This window comes from Mastomys coucha, unplaced genomic scaffold (genome assembly GCF_008632895.1).
Source record: "Mastomys coucha isolate ucsf_1 unplaced genomic scaffold, UCSF_Mcou_1 pScaffold21, whole genome shotgun sequence".
Taxonomy (NCBI): Eukaryota; Metazoa; Chordata; class Mammalia; order Rodentia; family Muridae; genus Mastomys; species Mastomys coucha.
The window spans coordinates 167,341,049-167,359,373 of NW_022196904.1; the positions used below are offsets into that span (position 1 = coordinate 167,341,049).

At 46.0% G+C, this 18,325-nt stretch overlaps 1 protein-coding gene across 2 annotated transcripts in view; it reads left to right on the forward strand.

Annotated features, from left to right (window-relative positions):
• Positions 1-578: 578 nt before the first annotated feature.
• The window catches only part of Pcgf5 (polycomb group ring finger 5), a 108,773-nt gene continuing 91,026 nt past the window's right edge, over positions 579-18,325 (forward strand). The window contains exon 1 of one of the 2 annotated variants that reach the window (XM_031390160.1): positions 579-883. The gene's annotated coding sequence lies outside the window, so the exon portion shown is untranslated. The remainder of the gene's footprint in view (positions 884-18,325) is intronic. The other variant, XM_031390164.1, reaches the window with a different exon arrangement.

Genomic DNA, 18,325 nt, shown 5'->3' on the forward strand with positions numbered 1-18,325 from the left:
ATGTGGACGTCTGGCTGTGAAGGAAGCTGAGACCATGGGAAGTCTCAGAGGATGCTCAGCATCAGGGCAAAGAGGTCACTTCTGGGAGGGACAACTTTTGAATGTCATGTGGAGATTAAAAGTAGGGAAGCGGGAGGCAGAGAACTGAGTACTGTGAGCACCCACGATCAGCTTCGACAAGAAGCCTCGACTTGACCAAAGACATACTGATATTTGAGCTGCTCTTCTATCTCCTCAAGGCAAGCTTCCTGGTGGGGGTTGGGGTGGAGGGGATGGAATGGGGTATCTAATCAGCCCCTGGAGCATAGGCAGTCTCCAAGCCAGAGAAGTTTCAAGTTTCTCCTTGCCAAGGTCGCACCACTACAGGTGGGCTGCTCCAAGCTCCAGGAGCCTGCTTCGCTCCACGCCCACCCTGCCGGTCCCCTCCAAGCCCAGGCACCGCGGTGGGCTGTGACCGGCAGGCGCTCCGGGAGCTACGCAGAGGCGGCGGTGGCTGCTCCAGAAGGCCTGGCGGGCGGCGGCGAGAGGCTGTGCCCCAGTTTGTGTCCAATCAGGGAGTGCGGGCTGTGCCCCGAGCCGGGCAGCAATGCGTAAACAAACCCTCTGGCAACTCCTCCGCCCCCTTGGCGCGCTCGCCCCGCGCCCATCGCCGTCGCCTCCGCCGCCACCGTCACGGTCACCGCGGGCTCCGCTGCCGTCGTCCTTTCCCCCCGCCCTCCAGCGGCCGGGCCACCCGGACCCCCCGCCCGCGCGGCTCGCGCCTCGCCACCGGGTCCTGCTCCGCCCCGCCCGCGCGGGCTGCTCACCTACCGCCCCACGCGCGCGCGCTCGTGCACCACGCGCCCCGTGCGGCCCGCCCGGAACGTGGCCTCCCGAGAGCTAGGTAAGAGCGATGCTCGGGGACCCGGGAGGCTTCCCGGCGTTGGGAAGTTTTTTTAGCGTGGCCGATCTTCCGCTGGGCCCGGGGCGAGATCCCCGCGGGCGCCGTGCGAGCTCAGCGGGCAGCAGGGGTCGCGCGCAGCCGGGGGTCCCAAGTTGCCCACGCTGGGGCACGGGTGCTGGCGGCGCGGCTGGGCCGGGCGGGCGACGGGAGGGTCCCCGGGAACTTTCTCCTCCCCCGAGGCGCGCTTGCCAGCGCGGCCCGCGGCCCCGGCCCCGCCGCGGCGGCGGCTCCCGGGCTGGAGAGAGACAGGGCACGGTGTTTGAAGAAGCTGACGCAGTTGGTGACGCTCGCGGCTTCCTGAAGGGGACCGGCCACGATCGAGCGCCTTTGAGAGGGGACGCGCGGGGCGGGCGCTCGGGGGCCTTTCCCCCCGTCTCCTGGAAGCTGCGTGGGGAGCCCCTCGGGCTCCGGGAGGGAGCACCTCTGCCGGGCGGCCCCGGCAGCGCGCGCCCCGCTTCCGTTTGGATCGGCTGGGGCTATTATATAAGATGCCACAGAGAGCTGAGGGGCGATCGGGAGCGCGGCGGCGAGGGCGGTGGGGACCCACCTGTGCGCCACCGCACGCCTCGGGGGTCGCGTCCGAGCCAACCCTGCCCCTCCGCGCCCCTGCCTGCCCCGGGACGCTCGCTCCCCGCCACCTCGCCCGGCTCTCCGCGTCTCTCGCTGCAGGCGTCTGTACTTTGAAACATTTGTTTAATATTAAGGAAGCTGCGTGTGCGGCCGTCATAGTACGCCGGGAACGTGTGGCCAGGAGCTGCGGAGCGGTGAATGAATCATCGCCCCGGTGGACCGCGCTCCGATGATTCACGCGGGCTCCACACGCGCGCGCGTACTCGGCTGTGGGCCGCCCTTCTGCGAGGGATGACGCCCGGAGGGGCGGGGGGAGTTCATGCGAGAGAGCGGCTGGTTTTGTTTTGTTTTGTTTTGTTTTTTTAATTTAAACCTGCCACAGTAACTTTCGGGGTGTAGGGCTAACCCACCTTCCCCAGCCTTGCTTCGTGTTTTCTGGAAGGGTAACATGATTCCACCTGGCTGGGTTAATGAGGCAGAGGAGGCGCTGATTCGCTGCAGGGCCCGATCCAGTCCCATTCAGAATTTGAATGGTGTCAAGTGAGGGAGGTCTGCAGCTTGGTTGGAATTCTAGTAATTGTGTCTACTTCAGCAGTTGCCAAGTAATTAGCAGAATTCTTAAAAGTAAGTCGATCTTAAACAACTGGTCTCTCAAGTAGATGATACAGAGTTTAGCCTTATGTCTTTAAGTTTTAAAAGGCCATCTACGGTTTTTTCATTCATGAATACAGAATGTTCCCTACTGTCATTATTCTTGACCGCTAACTTGACGTTCCCATCTCACCTCACACTTGAAGGACTACAGAGCAAAGTTTTCTCATCATCTGAGGCTCACACCTCCAGTGTCAGGCCCCGCAAATACTCTTGAGCACCCCTCCTCCCCGTACTTCTTAGTTCTTAGTCCTCCTAAACTACACCGTAGCCCTCCTTCCTATTTCTTAATAGCTCCTAATCACTAAAAATATTTTGTAGCAGCGTTATGTAAGTCCGCTTCTCCCCTACAAGAATGTAAATTTCACAGAGGAGAAAGTGGGAGACTTTACTTGCTTATTTGTGTATACACTGGAGTCAACAGAAGCCTCATATATATTCAGGGCTCCCTTCTGTTTGTTGACATACTGAATGAATAAAGTCTTTCCCTCATTCCTGGCAGGACCCTCTTCAACAGTTGCAACTCATTGCTTTAGGTGGGCAAGTTACCCGTAGGGCACGGTTCTCCTTTTCTCTTCAGTGTCATGATTTCCTCAAGATCGATCGATTTTCTCCTCTGTGCTGTTAAGGGCACAAGATGCCAAACTTGTAAGCCTCCTGTTGTAAGATGTTTAGTATGAAGAAGGATGTGAAGCTTTGGCACCACATTTATTACTGAATAAATAAAAATACAGGTCCTAGTTTGAAAAGTGGAACGATGCTAAAGTGAAATCAGCACGATCAAGTTGTCACTGGCCTGTGTGTTTCCGTTCGTCTGGAACCCTGGCATTTCTCCATTTCTCCTTCCTCCTACCTGTAAGCCAGACTCATACTGAGTGGTGGTGCAGACTGTCCATAGTAATATGGTGTGGTACTACTAACCTAAACAAACCCGAAGCTTTCTTTCTCTGTCAGAGGCCCTAATTTGAATGTGTCCTTAACACTGGAAGCAGAATAGTAGCTAAAAGGTGCTGCTTAAAATTATCCTTTAAATGACAGGCAACAAGGGTTAAAGCTACAAGTCAGTATGGGAGGATGATTTGGATGTAGTACTTAATACTCAGAAGACAACCTTGATAAGGTATATTATTATGAAGAACAAACTTCAGGGCATATTACTCAGCCTCAGTCTTGTAGCAGTACTGTCAGCTCTCAGTGTTTCCACGGTCCACGGCTAAATAGGAGTGGCGGCCCTGCCTCATCCCCCTCATAGCTGGTCATTTCTGGAAGTCTAACTTCAAGAGTTCAGAGCACATAGCATTTTAGAGCTAGCTACAAGAGCTCTTGAAGCTGCAGGCTACATTCTTTCAGGACCCCCTCTGAAAAGACTTAGGCTGTGAAGGGATTTGCTCAAGATTCAGAGCTGGGGTTAGAACCAAGAATCTGGGGTTTGTGTTGTTGTGGAAGCCCCTGCATTAGTCCAGATACCAACAGGTGGGGAGGAGCTGCTCCTTCCACTAACAGATTGTCTGCCTCTTGCTTGTGAACAGTCTACAGGGGGTAAAATCATGCCTTACTTGGACTTATACGCCACCCCCCCCCCCATGTCTCCCATCCAAGGGATTCAACAAATACTTGCTGGATCTGGCTGGACAAATGGCTTTTCAAGTTGAGAACATATTTAAGAAGTAAAAACTAGGAAAGGAGTTTTTCTGGCAAATAAGAACAGGGCTTTGCAGTATTATGGTGATGATGATACCATATAATTTTAATGCCTTTAAGTTTTAATGAAAGTGGCATGGAACTTTTCATGTGCATAAGAAGTTAGCATAGTGGTATCTGGAGAAATGACAGAAGAGAGAAGTTTGGCCACATAGTTGGTCTTAACACCTGTAACAACAGTCAGTAGAAAAAAAGCCTGAATTTCAGTTCTCCGTCTAGCAGGAAACCTTCTCTACAGTGAGGTACTTGACTTTGGGAGAAATTCTCTCATCTCTAGTGTGTGTGTGTACACTCGTGCGTGCGTGTGTGCGCGTGTGTGTGTGTGCGCGCATGCACACATGCAGTGGCAGCAGCATTGGTGTTGTACCCTGAAGGATTGTGTGAGCGTGGGCTAATGTAGAAGGACCTGGTGTAGACAAGGCTCATAACGAGTTATATCTGAAAGCTGGGTGTGTTTGTCCATACATCTGTACTCCTAGTACTTGGGAAGTTGAGACAGGAGGATCAAGAGTTCAAGGTTATCCTAAGCTACATAGTAAGTTCAAGGCCGGCCTTTACTAGATGAAACCTGGTCTCAAAAACGAACAAACGCCTGGCACGCCTTTAATCCCAGCACTTGGGAGGCAGAGGCAGGTGGATTTCTGAGTTCGAGTCCAGCCTGGTCTACACAGTGAGTTCCAGGGCAGCCAGGGCTATACAGAGAAAAAAAAAAAAAGAAAAGAAAAAAAAAGAAAAAGAAAAACAAAAAAACCAAGAAATAAAGTAATACTAACTGCTCCACACTGCACACGTATGCATCCATGGGGCTGACACAGAGGGATTAAATGACCCCCATGACCCCTGAGGTCTGGCCCAACCCTTTGGTTTTAGGAACCGGTTACATTTGTGCTGTTCTGCATTTTTAACTAAAGTGATTTATATATCCTAACTAACTTAGTTAGGGCTTAGGTTCTAGGCCTCCTAAGAATTTGTTTTAATAAACATGGATAAATTAGCTACATTTTTATTCTATACACTATGTAGATTAGCTTGACCATTCTCTTAGTTTACTATAGGACAGGCAGTATGAGAAGTATATGGGCTAGTCAGAGGCTAGGAGATCCTTACAAGTTACTTAGAGAGGGTATGATGGATGACCAAAGGCTGTGTTACATGGAGCTCTTAGAGAATCAGAAAGAAAATGCATGGTGATTTTAGAAAAGATAAACAAATCTATTATTAGCCAGAAAACTAAGGAAAGAATTGAGGGATTTTGCACAAGACCTTAAAAATTCCTTAGGAGTAGAACTGGCCGTAGACCAGCCTGTATTGAGACCTGAAGGAAAGAATATGCAGCTATATCAAGAAATGGAAGAAATGTGGTTGGATTGAAGGTGGAAGAACTGGGAGAGAGTTTAATGGGAAAGGGGGATACATGGAAATATTAGGGCCACATTATAAAGCATCTTCTATGTTGAGCTAAAGAGCCTATTGGGTTTGTCGTGAACATCAAAGATACCTTAAGTGTGGGATGATGTCATCAAACTTACATTTTAAGGCTAGCCTACATGGGAAGCAATGGTAGCCCCAGTAGGGGCAGAAGAACAGCCGTACAAACCTGAGTCAGGGTGGGGGTGGAGTGAGCTGCTGTAGAAGGGGATGCAATGCCATGCCCTGTGTCATCGGATGAAGGAGATGGGAAGACAGAAGCAGAAGGATAACCTGAGATAGGATGGGCAGGTATTAAAATACACAGGAAGAAGAGCTGCTGGCAAAGCATCTCCAGGTCGTGTGCAATCCACCAACATGGGTCAGATGAATGGAGCATATCATTATGGAAAGGAGTAGATGCTTGGGAATATTGGAGAGACAGTGGATGAAAAGTCCCTGGAAACAGAGCCATGGCTTTGGGATTAGCTTAGCAGTACTGTGTTTGCTTACAATGTCCAAGGCCCTGAATTCATTCGGTAACACTGTCCCAAACAAGCAAACGTTGTTAAGGGTGGTGTCTGCATGTTTGTGGATGGAGCAGCCTCCCGTGAAGCAGGGAAGAGGAAGTAGGAAGTCGCAGTCCTCATACTGAGGGGGGCAGGAGCAGACAAGGTAATTATCTCTAGGCTGATATACTAGCTGTGCCATACTTGTTATGCCAGTTCAGTTATGGGATAATATTTGGACAAACAATGCCCCCATTCTTTTATACATTTTATACATCTTAAATTCTACTTTTATTTATTTGTGTGTCTTTTAGGGGCCGAGATACCTGTGTGCTGTGGTTTGTGAGTTAGGTCAGAGGACAGCTCAGGAGTCTCTTAGGGATCAAAGTTGTCAGACTGTAGGCACATTCACTGGCTGAGCTGTATCTCCAGGGCCGGTCTTGAAAATTTTTGAAGTCAATTTTTTATTTAATTGCATATGGGGAATGGCCATTTCCATTCTAAAGGAAACTCCTTTTCAGTAATGAATTATATGGTCACCTTGATTATATGAAGTTACGTCTGCATAATCATGCCAATAAGGGGAAAAAAAAAAGTAAACCAAAAGATACATTGGTCTTGAAGGAGGAAATAAAGCTACCATTGAAGATAACACTTACCTGTGTGAAAAATTAGAAAGAATCAGAAGAAGCCATCCTGGAACTGACAAACAATGACAGCAGAGATCACACAAGGTTAATATACAACCACTGCTTTCCTGTATACCCTGGGGGGGGAGGGAGGGATTGCTCTGAAGAATACCATCCTTAGCTAGCTTTCTGTTGCTGTGGTTAAAGGCCACGCCTCAAAGCTACTTGGGGATGAAAGGGTTCATTTCATCCTGCACTTCCCGATCATGCTCCATCACTGAAGGAACTCTGGGCAGGAGCTAAAACAGAGGCAGGAACTAAAATAGAGGAGTGCTGATTGCTGGCTTGCTCTCCGTAGTCTGCTCAGCTACCTTTCTTGTGTAACTCGGGACCACCTGTCTAAGGATGGCACTTCCTACAGTTGGTTAAGCTTTCCCTCCGAAGTCAGTCATCAAATCACAGACATGCCGACTGGCCACTCGGTTGGAAGAGTTTTCCCACCTGAAGTTCCCCTTCCCCGGATGACCCTAACCCGTTGACAAGACACTAGCCAACACAAATGGATTACCGTTTCCACTAGCACACCAAAAGAACCGTTGAGTTCTAGGTCTCACGAAGTGTGTGTAAGATCTGTGTGATGACGGTATAAAATTGAAAGAAATCAAGGAAAAATTAAGTGGAAATTTCATGTTTGTGGATAGAGAGAGTCAATATTGTCAGGTCTTCTGAACTTGACTGATAAATTCAATGGAGTCTCAAATCAAAATTCCATTAGTTATTTTATAGATATTGATGATTTAATTTTGCAGTTTATGTAGGAAAGCAAGCACGATGTTAAAGAACAAAGTTGGATGGTTGGCTTTAAGTCTTCTAGAGAGATGTAATGATCAAGCGTGGCCCTGGCAAGAGATCAGACAAGCAGGGCAGTGGAGCAGAACCGACATGAGGGGCTTCTGAGGTCCCACAGGTTTGATCAACTCATCTTTGACAAGGAGCAAGGGCTACACGATGGGGTTTTGCCTTTTTAGCAAGTGGTGCTGGGACAACTGGACTCTATGCGAAAACTAACAAAAGAGAACTCAGAATGAGCCATATGCATTCATTTAATCTATAAAAGTGTTAGAAAATAACACAGGAGATTGTGCAGATAACCTTAGGTTTGGATATATTTTACAAACAGGACAATGGGCAAAATTCACAGAAGGAAGATATCAGAAGTCATGCCTATTAAAATTCATTTTTTTTTAAAATGCACCTTACAAAAAGACAGTATCAAAAGAATACAAAGATGAGACACAGGCCAGGAGAAAATATTTTCAAAAGATGTATTTCAAATATGCAAAGAACTCGTACAACTCAATAAAAAAAAAAAAACTCTTACGTTAAAAATGGACGAAATCCCTTACAGACACCCAAGAAACTAGGAAAATAGCAAGATGATCCTATGATCACACCAGATGAATGCCGATCAGAATAGCAGATGCCGCTTGGCACTGCTTGGAATGGTCAGAATCTGTTACACAGAAAACACCAAGCGCTGGCAAGGATGTGGATCAACAGGAACCCTCATTCATTTGCCCAAGGGAGTGCTGGATGGTACAGCCATCTTGGAGATGTTGTAAAACTAAACACCTTTCCCAGGTGTTCCAGCAGTTGCATTCCTTGGAATCTACCCGAGGGAGCTGGAAATTTGCATCCATTCAAAAAAAAAAAAAAACAGTCCCTACACGGTAGTTCTTAGGACCACTTTGTTCACAACTACCAAACTTGGGAGCAATAAAGATGCCCTGCATTCTTCAGAATGAATGAAGAAGATACCTAGGTAATGGGATCCTATTTCTGGATGAAAAGACATGGGTAGGGCCAGGGAGACAGTTGAGTTCTTAAAGAGCCTTACAAGCTGGGGAACCTGCATCTGACCCTCAGAACCACATTTACCAAAAAGAAAAACAAAGAAAACCCAGGTGAGCTACCTATGCTTATAGTCCTAGCTCTGAGGTCACAGAAACAGGTGGATCCCTGGGGTCCTGTGAGCTCTCTAGACTACCTTGTTTGGTGAGCCCCAGGCCACTGAGACCCTGTCTATTTAAAAAAAAAAAAAAAAAAGCAAAACAAAAATGAAGAAAAGACCCAGGATGGACAGTGGCTGTGGAGTGAAACTTGAAGGTGTCTCTAGGCCCTCCCACAGAAGAGTGGGTAAGACTTTGGTACCCACATATTACCTGTGAAGAAAGTTGAACTACATGGCTTTGATTAAGTGTCATTCTGCCAAAGGAACCACTATAGAGCCAAAATGATGCCTGGTTACCTGCACATTCCAAGTTTGTGCAAAATTCGGGAAGGGATGGGCAGGAAGAACATAGAAGGTCTGACAGCATTGGGAATATGCTGTCGCCTTACTATAGTGATAGACACACACTGTTATATTGTCTAAAACTGTAGACTGTACATCTAAAAGTTGAGCGAAAGGCAAACATGAATTCTGAATTTTAGAGTACTTTGTAGATGTGAAGTGAAATGCCTTGGCCATCTTCTGTCGATCAGTTGAAAAGCAGAGTGTGAGGTCTGACGCTGAGGTGGAGTGGGTGACGTTTGGAAAGTGTTAGTCCACATCCACTGGAGATCCGAAGGCAATGAGAGCTAGGGAAGTCTGTCTGTCTCTTTGTGCTTCTGGAGGACACATCGCTCCCATATTGATGGCTTCCCCCAGCAGTGCTCAGAACTCTGGAAGTAGAGATGGCTTGTGTGTCTCTGAAACTATATGGGCAACTCAGTCCGGCACAAAGACCAGTGGAGTGAAGATGGCAGAGAGAGGGAACAGGAATGGCTGCTTCAGCCACAGTGAGGATCTGGAAGGGCAGAGTGTGGAAGGCACGAGGAACTTTCACATTTTTATAATTACGGTGTGATCAACTGTGAAATATGGTTAAAAACTCAAAGGTGAAGTCAAGCTACAGGGTTGTGAAGGTATCTAGGCCGTTGGAAGTAGAAAACCAGTGATCTTTGAGAACTGTGAGCCCAGAGTATCAAAATCAATATCTATCAATGTAAATATCTCGGCAAGAGTGGAATATATGCAGCAAAGCTGTTCTTAGCATTTAGCCCACAGGATTAGAAAGATAAAAGGTAAGGAAGTAGTAAGGACGTTATTAAGGCATTTAAAAGCAAGTTCTAAGGTCTTTTAAACACTTGGTACAAATGTGGATGTTGCCCAGGATCCCAGGCATGCAGGGCCAGACTGGAACTGATAAAAACCGGGGTTTCTGAACCTCAGAATTGCTGGCGAAGTAAAGTATCTACTGACTGAATCTTAGAAAGCTCCCTCAACGTGCAGCTCCACTAGTGCTGCGGATGCAAGTCGGATGAGTGCACCGGCAGAGCACCAAGCTCTATGAATGAAGGATAGGTTGGAAAAGATAGAGCTCGCCTGGTGCCAAGCTGAGGGTGACTTTGTGCAGGTACCACTTTGCCTAGTCTGAACTGTGGATAGAAAGCTTGAGGTGACACAGTAAAAATGCTTGCCCAGGTATCTTTACTGCCTAAGTAGAAAGAAAGATGCACTAAATCCCATGTTTAATATCTTTGATAAAATAATCCCATCTCCCCAAATCCTACTGAGAACTGAGACTCATGGCAGTTACACACAACAAATAAATCCCACGAGGAGGAATGTAATGTGCAAGATAGAAGCTCCCGGAGTATATTGGGGGTACCGCTTATTTTGAAACCTCTCAGGGGGGAAAAAAAAGTATATTTTCTTTTTATACGGTTATTGACTGTTCATGCCTTACTTGCATCTGAGTTTGACGCCCTGATGCAATATTGCCGTGTCAACTAGATGTGAATGAAATGATGAGGTAGCGTATGGGTCCTTGGTTATCACTTCCATGGCTACCCTTAGTGGATCTCTCCTCTCTGAGAATCTCAGGAAACTCAAAAATGTCAGGACCACCTTTGAGATCCTGTGTTTGAAATCAGAACTTCAAAAATGTAGAAAGTTCCCCATAAGATGTTTAAGAAGCCCCTCGCTTGCTTGCTCATGCTTGTGCACATGTGTTCATGGCACTGCCCAACTCAACTAGCATCCTCTCTCTGGATTCTTTTAACTATTTGTAATCTTAGCCGCTGCCCACATGGGGCTCAGACCCAGGGTCTTGAGCGTAGGGGAAGACTCTTACATGTAGGTACCCTGACAGCCCACTATGTCTAACCCCACTAACTGGTTATTAAGCTTTCCAGTTTCCTCACCCATTGCATGGAAGAAATTAACGTTTGCTGTATCGTCAATGGATTTGATGTCAAAACTCTTTGTAAAAATATTGTTAGGCAGATGTCAAGGTATCAGTGTTACATAGGAAATGCATGTCAACCGAGTCTAAGATCATCCTTTTCAAGCAGATATTTTGAATGAAGCGACGACACAGACAACTGTTGAAATTTGGCAGAACGCTGGTTTAGACGTTTATGTTAATCATGGCAGTTCCTCCTTTATCCATGCCAGGCTGGCTCCGGGAGCCTGAAGCAGTATATTTCCTGACAAGTGAAATTTCTGCCTTATGTATTCTTCTTTTGACTTCTCAAGACTTCTTTTTTTATATATATATTGTAAAATGTAATACATGTACAGAAACGTTTGAAGTGTAAAAGTACACATTAACAAACTGTGAAAAGCGAGCAACCATGTAATTACCACCCGGCTCAAGAACTGGACCAATTTAATTTCTCCCACGTGGGGGACCTTCTGTCCTGCTCTGTGCTTGGTGTGGTGCTCTTCAGGGCCGTCCTAAGGAAGAGCAGAAGGCAGAAGGAAGGCATTGTGTTTTGACAGGTCAGAAGAGACGGCTTTTGAGTAGACTCAGATCAAAGGTGGAATACTAGTGTTTTGTTCTCTAGTCATTCTTGGGCTTGGTTTACCCAGGTAGCTGTGAATTTAGTGTTTGGGACAAGTGCTTGGATAGTATCCTTGAATACTGGAATCTTCAGGCTAAGTGTCTTCAGTTAGTGTGTGTTGGGTGAGCCTGAAAGGGCTGTAATCCTCTGGATGAGAGAAAGGCCCTCGTGCTTGATTCTGTTTGGAAGTTCTCATCCTCCATCCTTTCCTATCTCTAGAAGCAGTCAAGCGAAGATTTCAGAATTGACAGCTACTTGGAAAATACTAAACACTATCAAGGCAAATGCCTCTCAGGTCAGGCTGTCAGGAAAGAGGGGCCTAATGAAAATGCTTTATTGTACAAAAAGCCACATGTTACCTTTAATTATAATCTAGGGCCACAAATGTTCTGTCAGGGCATACTTTCTTAATTTTTAATTAATTGATTTTTTTCAAGACAAGGTCTTTCTGTGTAGTTCTGGCTGTACTGGAACTTACTCTGTAAACTAGGCTGGCCTCAAAATCAGAGAATCACCTGTCTCCTCCCTCTGCCTCCCTGCACTGGGACTAAAGGTATATCCTGCTGTGCCCCCAGCTAGGGCATTTAAAAAAAACACTTGCAGATTCTTTGTGTATATATTATGGCTTCTAGTTTTGTGTTTTTATGGGATCGCTGTCTGGACAAATGCGCGTGTCTCCATGGTTCTTGGGCCTCCTGTCTGGCTCTTGTTTTGTCCCATTTCAGATTGTTTGGTTTTGCTATATCTTATTTTATTTTATTATTATTCTTGAGGTGCCTCTTAGTTTTCTAAGGACAGACAGAAAGGTTGTGGATTCGGATTGAAGGCGATGTAGGAGGAGCTTGGGAGAGTGAGGGGACGAGGCCATCATTAGAATATGTTGTATGGAAAATCTATCTCCAGTACTAGAAAAACAGAGGACAAATGATCTTGTGCTGCAAGTCGCATTTTAAGAGTAAATAGATGGATTAACAGACTAAAAGTCTTTTTGCTTTGTAGAAAAGAATTCTTTACTCACTTGCTTCAGCTATAGCCCCACGGGCCTTATTACATTTGCCTTCACCTTCCTCCATACCTCTGAGAGCTGGAATTACGAGTGTGAGCCACTGCACCTGACTTAAGATTCACTTGAATACTGTGTCTGTGTGTGTGTTTGTGGTGTGTGTGTATGTGTGTGTGTGTGTGTGCGCGCGCGCCTGCGCACGCACACATCCATGAGATTTTAAAAAGACTTTTCCCACATCTTAAAAAATAGTAAGATAACCGAGAAGGTTTTAGTTGCTCAGATAGCCTACAAGTCAGGACAACTAGAAGTGTTAGAAGATGAAGAAAGATCCACCTTTGGGGGCAAGTTCTGTGCTTGTGAAACTGGGTTAATAAGACTTCATGTGAGAATTGTCAGCCGGATCCCACGTGCGTTTCCTGCACAGCCCTTTCCGAGATGCTCTGTTAGTCAGTGTCCCTGTGATGAGATACCTCAGATAAACCTAGAGAAAGAGAAGTTTCATTTGGCTCATCTTTTCGGAGGTTTCCATACGTTTGTTTAGTCAGCCATGCTACCTCTGGGCCTGGTTCAAGGCAGGGCAACATGGCAGGCAGGGAACTGATCTGTTATGAAGCTCTTCCCATGGTAGACAGGAAGCACAGAGAGGGGGAGGGGAGACAGAATCAGGGTTAGTGTTCCAGTATGCCCTCAGAAATGGCACCCCAGTTGCCCAGCTTGTTTCTGTGATACTCCATCCCAGGCTCTCACAGCTTCTTGGTAGTCCCACAGTACTGGCCAACAGCCCCTCCCCCAAATTCCTCAGAATGCCATGCAATAATGGCGACCGCAAAAGGCAACAGGAGGGAGAGGCATGCAAAAATGTAGGAGATAAGAAGCAAACAGTCCAGTGGCTGCTGACCCAGGAGACAGGAGACAGTTGAGACCTCAGTGTCCTGAGGGGTTGGACTGGAGACGGGAAGAAGTGCCTGGCTTATCACTAGAATCTGGGAAGGCTCAGGAAGCAGGACCTGTTTCAGAGAGAGGCTGCAAAATGCAGGCCTGTTGGAAAGCCTGGGAGAGTTAGAAATCTGCTTCTCCTATCACAAACAACCAAATGAAATCCTAATGAAATGTGTCTCTGCTGAATAAAAATAAATGAAAGATTCTGGCTTTACCATTACGGATAGAAAAGGGTAAAATGATCAATACACACACACACACACAACCTAATGTACAAATCATAACACTGTAAAATTGTACTACGCTAAGAATATGCATATATACCCGGGTGGTGGTGGTGCACGCCTTTAATCCCAGCACTTGGGAGGCAGAGGCAGGCGGATTTCTGAGTTCGAGGCCAGCCTGATCTACAGAGTGAGTTCCAGGACAGCCAGAGATATGCAGAGAAACCCTATCTCAAAAAAAAAAAAAAAAGAATATGCATATGTAAATCATATAGTGGAAACAGGTCCTATGCAAAAAGATTGAAAATAGGATGGCATTCGATGATTTAACACCAACACTGGATTCTTACATGCCCTTAACCGTAGCAGTCAGGAGGCAGAGGCAGGCAGAAATCTGTGAGCCTGTATACATATAGTAAGTTCTAGGACCACCAGAGCTACACAATAAACACTGACTCAAGACATATAAACAGACAAGACGAAAAAGAATTCTGGGGCTGGAGAGATGGCTCAGTGGTTAAGAGCACTGACTGCTCTTCCGAAGGACCTGAGTTCAAATCCCAGCAACCACATGGTGGCTCACAACCATCCGTAATGAGATCTGATGCCCTCTCCTGGAGTGCCTTAAGAGAGCTATGGTGTACTTGCATATAATAAATAAATAAATTAAGAAAAATCTGGATTGCTTCCTCAAAATTCAGATAGACAGTCCCAGGTGCTGCGGGAGCCTCGGGTGACTGTGCAGACATGGCCAAGTCCAAGAACCACACCACACACATCCAGTCCTGCAAAAGGCACAGAAATGGCATCAGGAAACCCTGGTCACAAAGATAGAAATCTCTTAAGGGGGTTGACTCCAAGTTCCTGAGGAACATGTGCTTTGCCAAGAAGCACAAGAAAGGCCTGAAGAAGACTCAGGCCAACAACGCAAAAGCATTGAGTGCACACGCAGAGGCCATCGAGGACCTTGGGAAGCCTCAGGCCGTCAAGCCCAAGATGCCAAAGGGCCCCAGCCGTCTGGCTTTCATTGCTCACCCCAAACTTGGGAAGCAGATTTGAAGCTACATGGCCAAGGGTCGTAGGCTCTGCCAACCAAAGTCCAAGGTTCAAACCAAGGCAGAGGCCAAAGCTCAAGCTAAGGCCCAGGCTTCAGCTCCAGCTCGGGCTCATAAAGGTGCCCAGGTGCCTGTGAAGGCCCCGTAGAAAAGGTTCCTGCCAGTGTGAAGACAGATGGAGTACTGAGACACACCTACCCACACACTATTTACAGATGACCAATGTCCTATGCTGTTTTTACAAATAAACTAGAGGCAAGAAAAAAATCAGATAGATATTATTTTCAATCTAAAATTTTTTTAAAAATCCATACAAAGTATGTATGAAGTAGAAGAATTAAGACCATTTAATCGATACATTTTACTGGGTGATATTTTTATATTAAAATGTGGGATTAAGCCAAGGAAGGACAATATATGAAATTCCAGAAACAAGTCACTAAAAGGTGGAAAAAGACCAAAGGAAATTGGAGGACAGTTTAAAAAGCAGTCTAGCAGCCTTAGAGGGAGCCAATCCAGTCAGAGAGACAGCAGGGTGGCTTCAGGAAAGAGATTGACATGAATTTCCAAATAAAAGCAAAACTGTTGTGCAATCTTACCCTTCAGACCTAGTGTAAAATGCCCTTCCGAGGGGCTTTCCAAGGGCTTATCAGTTAAGAAAAACTGCCAAGTAGGGGTGGTGGAAGGCCCTACCAGAAAGTCCCAATAGCTGGGCAAAGTGGTACACACTGTTAATGCCAGCACCCGGAGGCAGAGAGAGGGGGAACTTGGATCTGTGAGTGCAGGGCAAGCCAGGTCCACATAGGGAGTTTCAGGACAGGCAAGGCTACATAGTAAGACTTTGTCTTAGACTAACAGGAAAAAATAAAGTCTATACAGCTGTAATATAACAGAAACTTTTCAAATTGTAATTTAAAGGAGAACTCAAGTCACTTTTTATTCCACGATCCAGTGCAGGGTGAGCATTAGAAGCGAATGACGTCAGCCACTGTCATTCCCCACCATCCGTGAAGGCTTGTCCTCATCTCTACAGTTAGAACCTGGTCAGTCTGTGTTATGCTCTGGATTGCAAGAGCAAGGACGTGTTTGGAAGTGCATCGCTTTCCCTTACATTCAGATAGCAAGGAATGAATCACGTGCTCATACCTACGGGCGATATTCAGAATATTTAACAACCTACTGGTAGCCAGGCCACTGACAAGTTAGAACAGGGACTTTCTGTGGAGTAAAGGCAAGTTTTGAATAATCTGTCGCTGCTGGAGCAGACGTTAACCCTTTATCTGCTGAATCGTGGGGAATACCAGATTAGTGGTCCAGCTACCATCAGCTGTTTTGGTAGAATGGTAACAACAATGGGTGCAGCTATATTAAGATACAGGGACCAAATACTGTCCCTGGACATACTTGACTACAGAAAAGGTTGACTATTATAGATGTACAGGGGTGGGCAAGCTAGTATATAATGGGACACCTGAAAATATATTAATAAAGGTTTAGAATTAATATATCAATAAATTTTAGACTACACATATTGTTTTGCAATATAAAATGAAAATTAGAAGTAGCGGGTAAAATGTTTATGTCTGGTTTGCCTTTGGGAGCAAGTGGTAGCACACTTTAAATTTCTAAATAATTTCCATGGGCTAGTAGAGTGGAAAACTAAAATCAGTAAGAAAAAGGTAATTCAGTGGTCAAAAGGTGATTGGAGATTCACCTGGATCCAACGCTCTAGAAATGTGAATATTTGAAAGATAAGACACACGTTTGCTTTGAAGTTAGAATTCTCACCACAGCTCTGATTTCAACATGGCTCATTTCTACTAAGAACCTTTTGGGTGAGCTTTTCAAATCTCAAATGATGTCCCTAGCCCTAAACTCTGATGTGTTTGGCTTTGAGCTGACCCCAAGGAACCAGTTATTTTAAAAAGCTTCCCATTCCTCATTTGCAGGAAGGGCTAACTTCTTTACCCAGGTAGTATTTAAATATCTTTGCTTTTCAGAACATCTGTCCCAGGCCCCAGCCTCTTCCTGCTTTGAATGTGCCGTCAGAGAATCAATGCTCACTTGTGCAAAAGCTCCTTAACTTGATGATGTTATCTCAGATTTTCTGTGGAGAGATTTTTAAGACTCACATTCAAGTAGATCTGATCTTACTGTAATTTCCTCATGTCTTAGCCTGTGGTGCGGCCACTCCGGGGTTCGTGAGCTGCACCCTCAGGTTGCCTTTCAGCTTTGTCTCCCTGGTGTGTCTGAGTCTCTAAGCTAAGGTCTACCAGGAATTCACCAAGAGCAGCGATTCCAACTGTAGCTGGTGTCACCAGAAACCGCCAAAGGAACCCTAAGAAAGCTGATACATATTCAAGAAAGGGTCTTAACTCTTTTAAGGATAGAGGCCTTGGCGCATTAGACTCTTCTGGCTAAAGAAATTGTGGAAAAGAAACTTTCATGGTACAGGTAAATGTTCTGAACGTCAGAGAAAACCTTTAGTGGCAAGTTATAAACCAAAGTTTTCTCCATGGTTCCATTCAGTAAGGCAAAGAATCACCTCCTGAGCCAGGTGTGTAAGGGATCTACCAGGACTTGCTTCTAATACTTGATCCATGGTCAGGGAAAGTCCAGGCCGGTTGCTGGATATTATTTTATGTTTGTACGTATTTAATATGAGTAGGCTAGCGTCATATTTAAGACAGTGATTCTTACCTTCCTAACACGGAGACCATTTAATACGTAGTGTGGTGAACCCCAGCCATAACATTATTTCATTGCTACTTCATAACTAATCTTGCTACTATTATGAATCATAATGTAAATATCTGTGTGTTTTTCAATGGCCTTATGCTACCCCTGTGAAAAGGTCATTTGATCTCCCCCACCCCCCAAGGACTTGCGACCCACAGGATGAGAAACACTGCTTTAATGACCTGACCCTGACATACACAGTTCATTTGGCCCACCTGAGACAAGAGATGTCTGCGCCAGTTTTCCCAGTTGATTGTGCTCCACAGTCATTGGATGGCAGAACACCCTCGGGGAGGGGACTGAGAGTGTCCCCCAGAGGCTGCCTTTGGGGGTGGGGGAGTCAGGCTACATTTAGTAGCAACGTCTGGTTAGTGTCTCATTCTCAGCCTTGCGTTCAATTCAGAATCATCTTCTGGCTTTTGAAAATGTTGGTGCCTGGGCCTATCTGTAGAGACTGTGATTGAATTGGGAGGGGCCAAGTCCTGAAGTGTGTACTGATAGATATGAATCACCTATAGATGCCTCTGATTTATGCAAGGAGGGTTACAAACCGCTGCGGCGAGATGAGCACGCATTGACCCTTGAGTCATAGCTCACAATCTTCCTGTGTGGATTCTATAGTAATACCGGAGGTACCTTAGGTAAGCTTCTAAGAAGTGGATGTTGTCTGTGAAGAAGAGATTCTTTTTTTTTTAATATTTATTTATTATTATATGTAAGTACACTGTAGCTGTTCTCAGACACACCAGGAGAGGGCGTTAGATCTCATTAAGGATGGTCGTGAGCCACCATGTGGTTGCTGGGATTTGAACTCATAACCTCTTGAAGAGCAGTCAGTACTCTTAACCACTGAGCCATCTCACCAACCCCCAAGAAGAGATTCTTCTAGTAGGTCACTGGAGGTGAGCTGAGTGTGGCTGTCATGGGAACAAACCCAAGAAGAAAAGTACTCAGAGGATGCCCCATGATATAGGAAGGAGATCTGAAGTGAGGAGTGAATATTAATTAGGTATCTCTCAGCTCAGGAGACCCTTGGTTCTCTATGTCCTTGAACCATGCGAG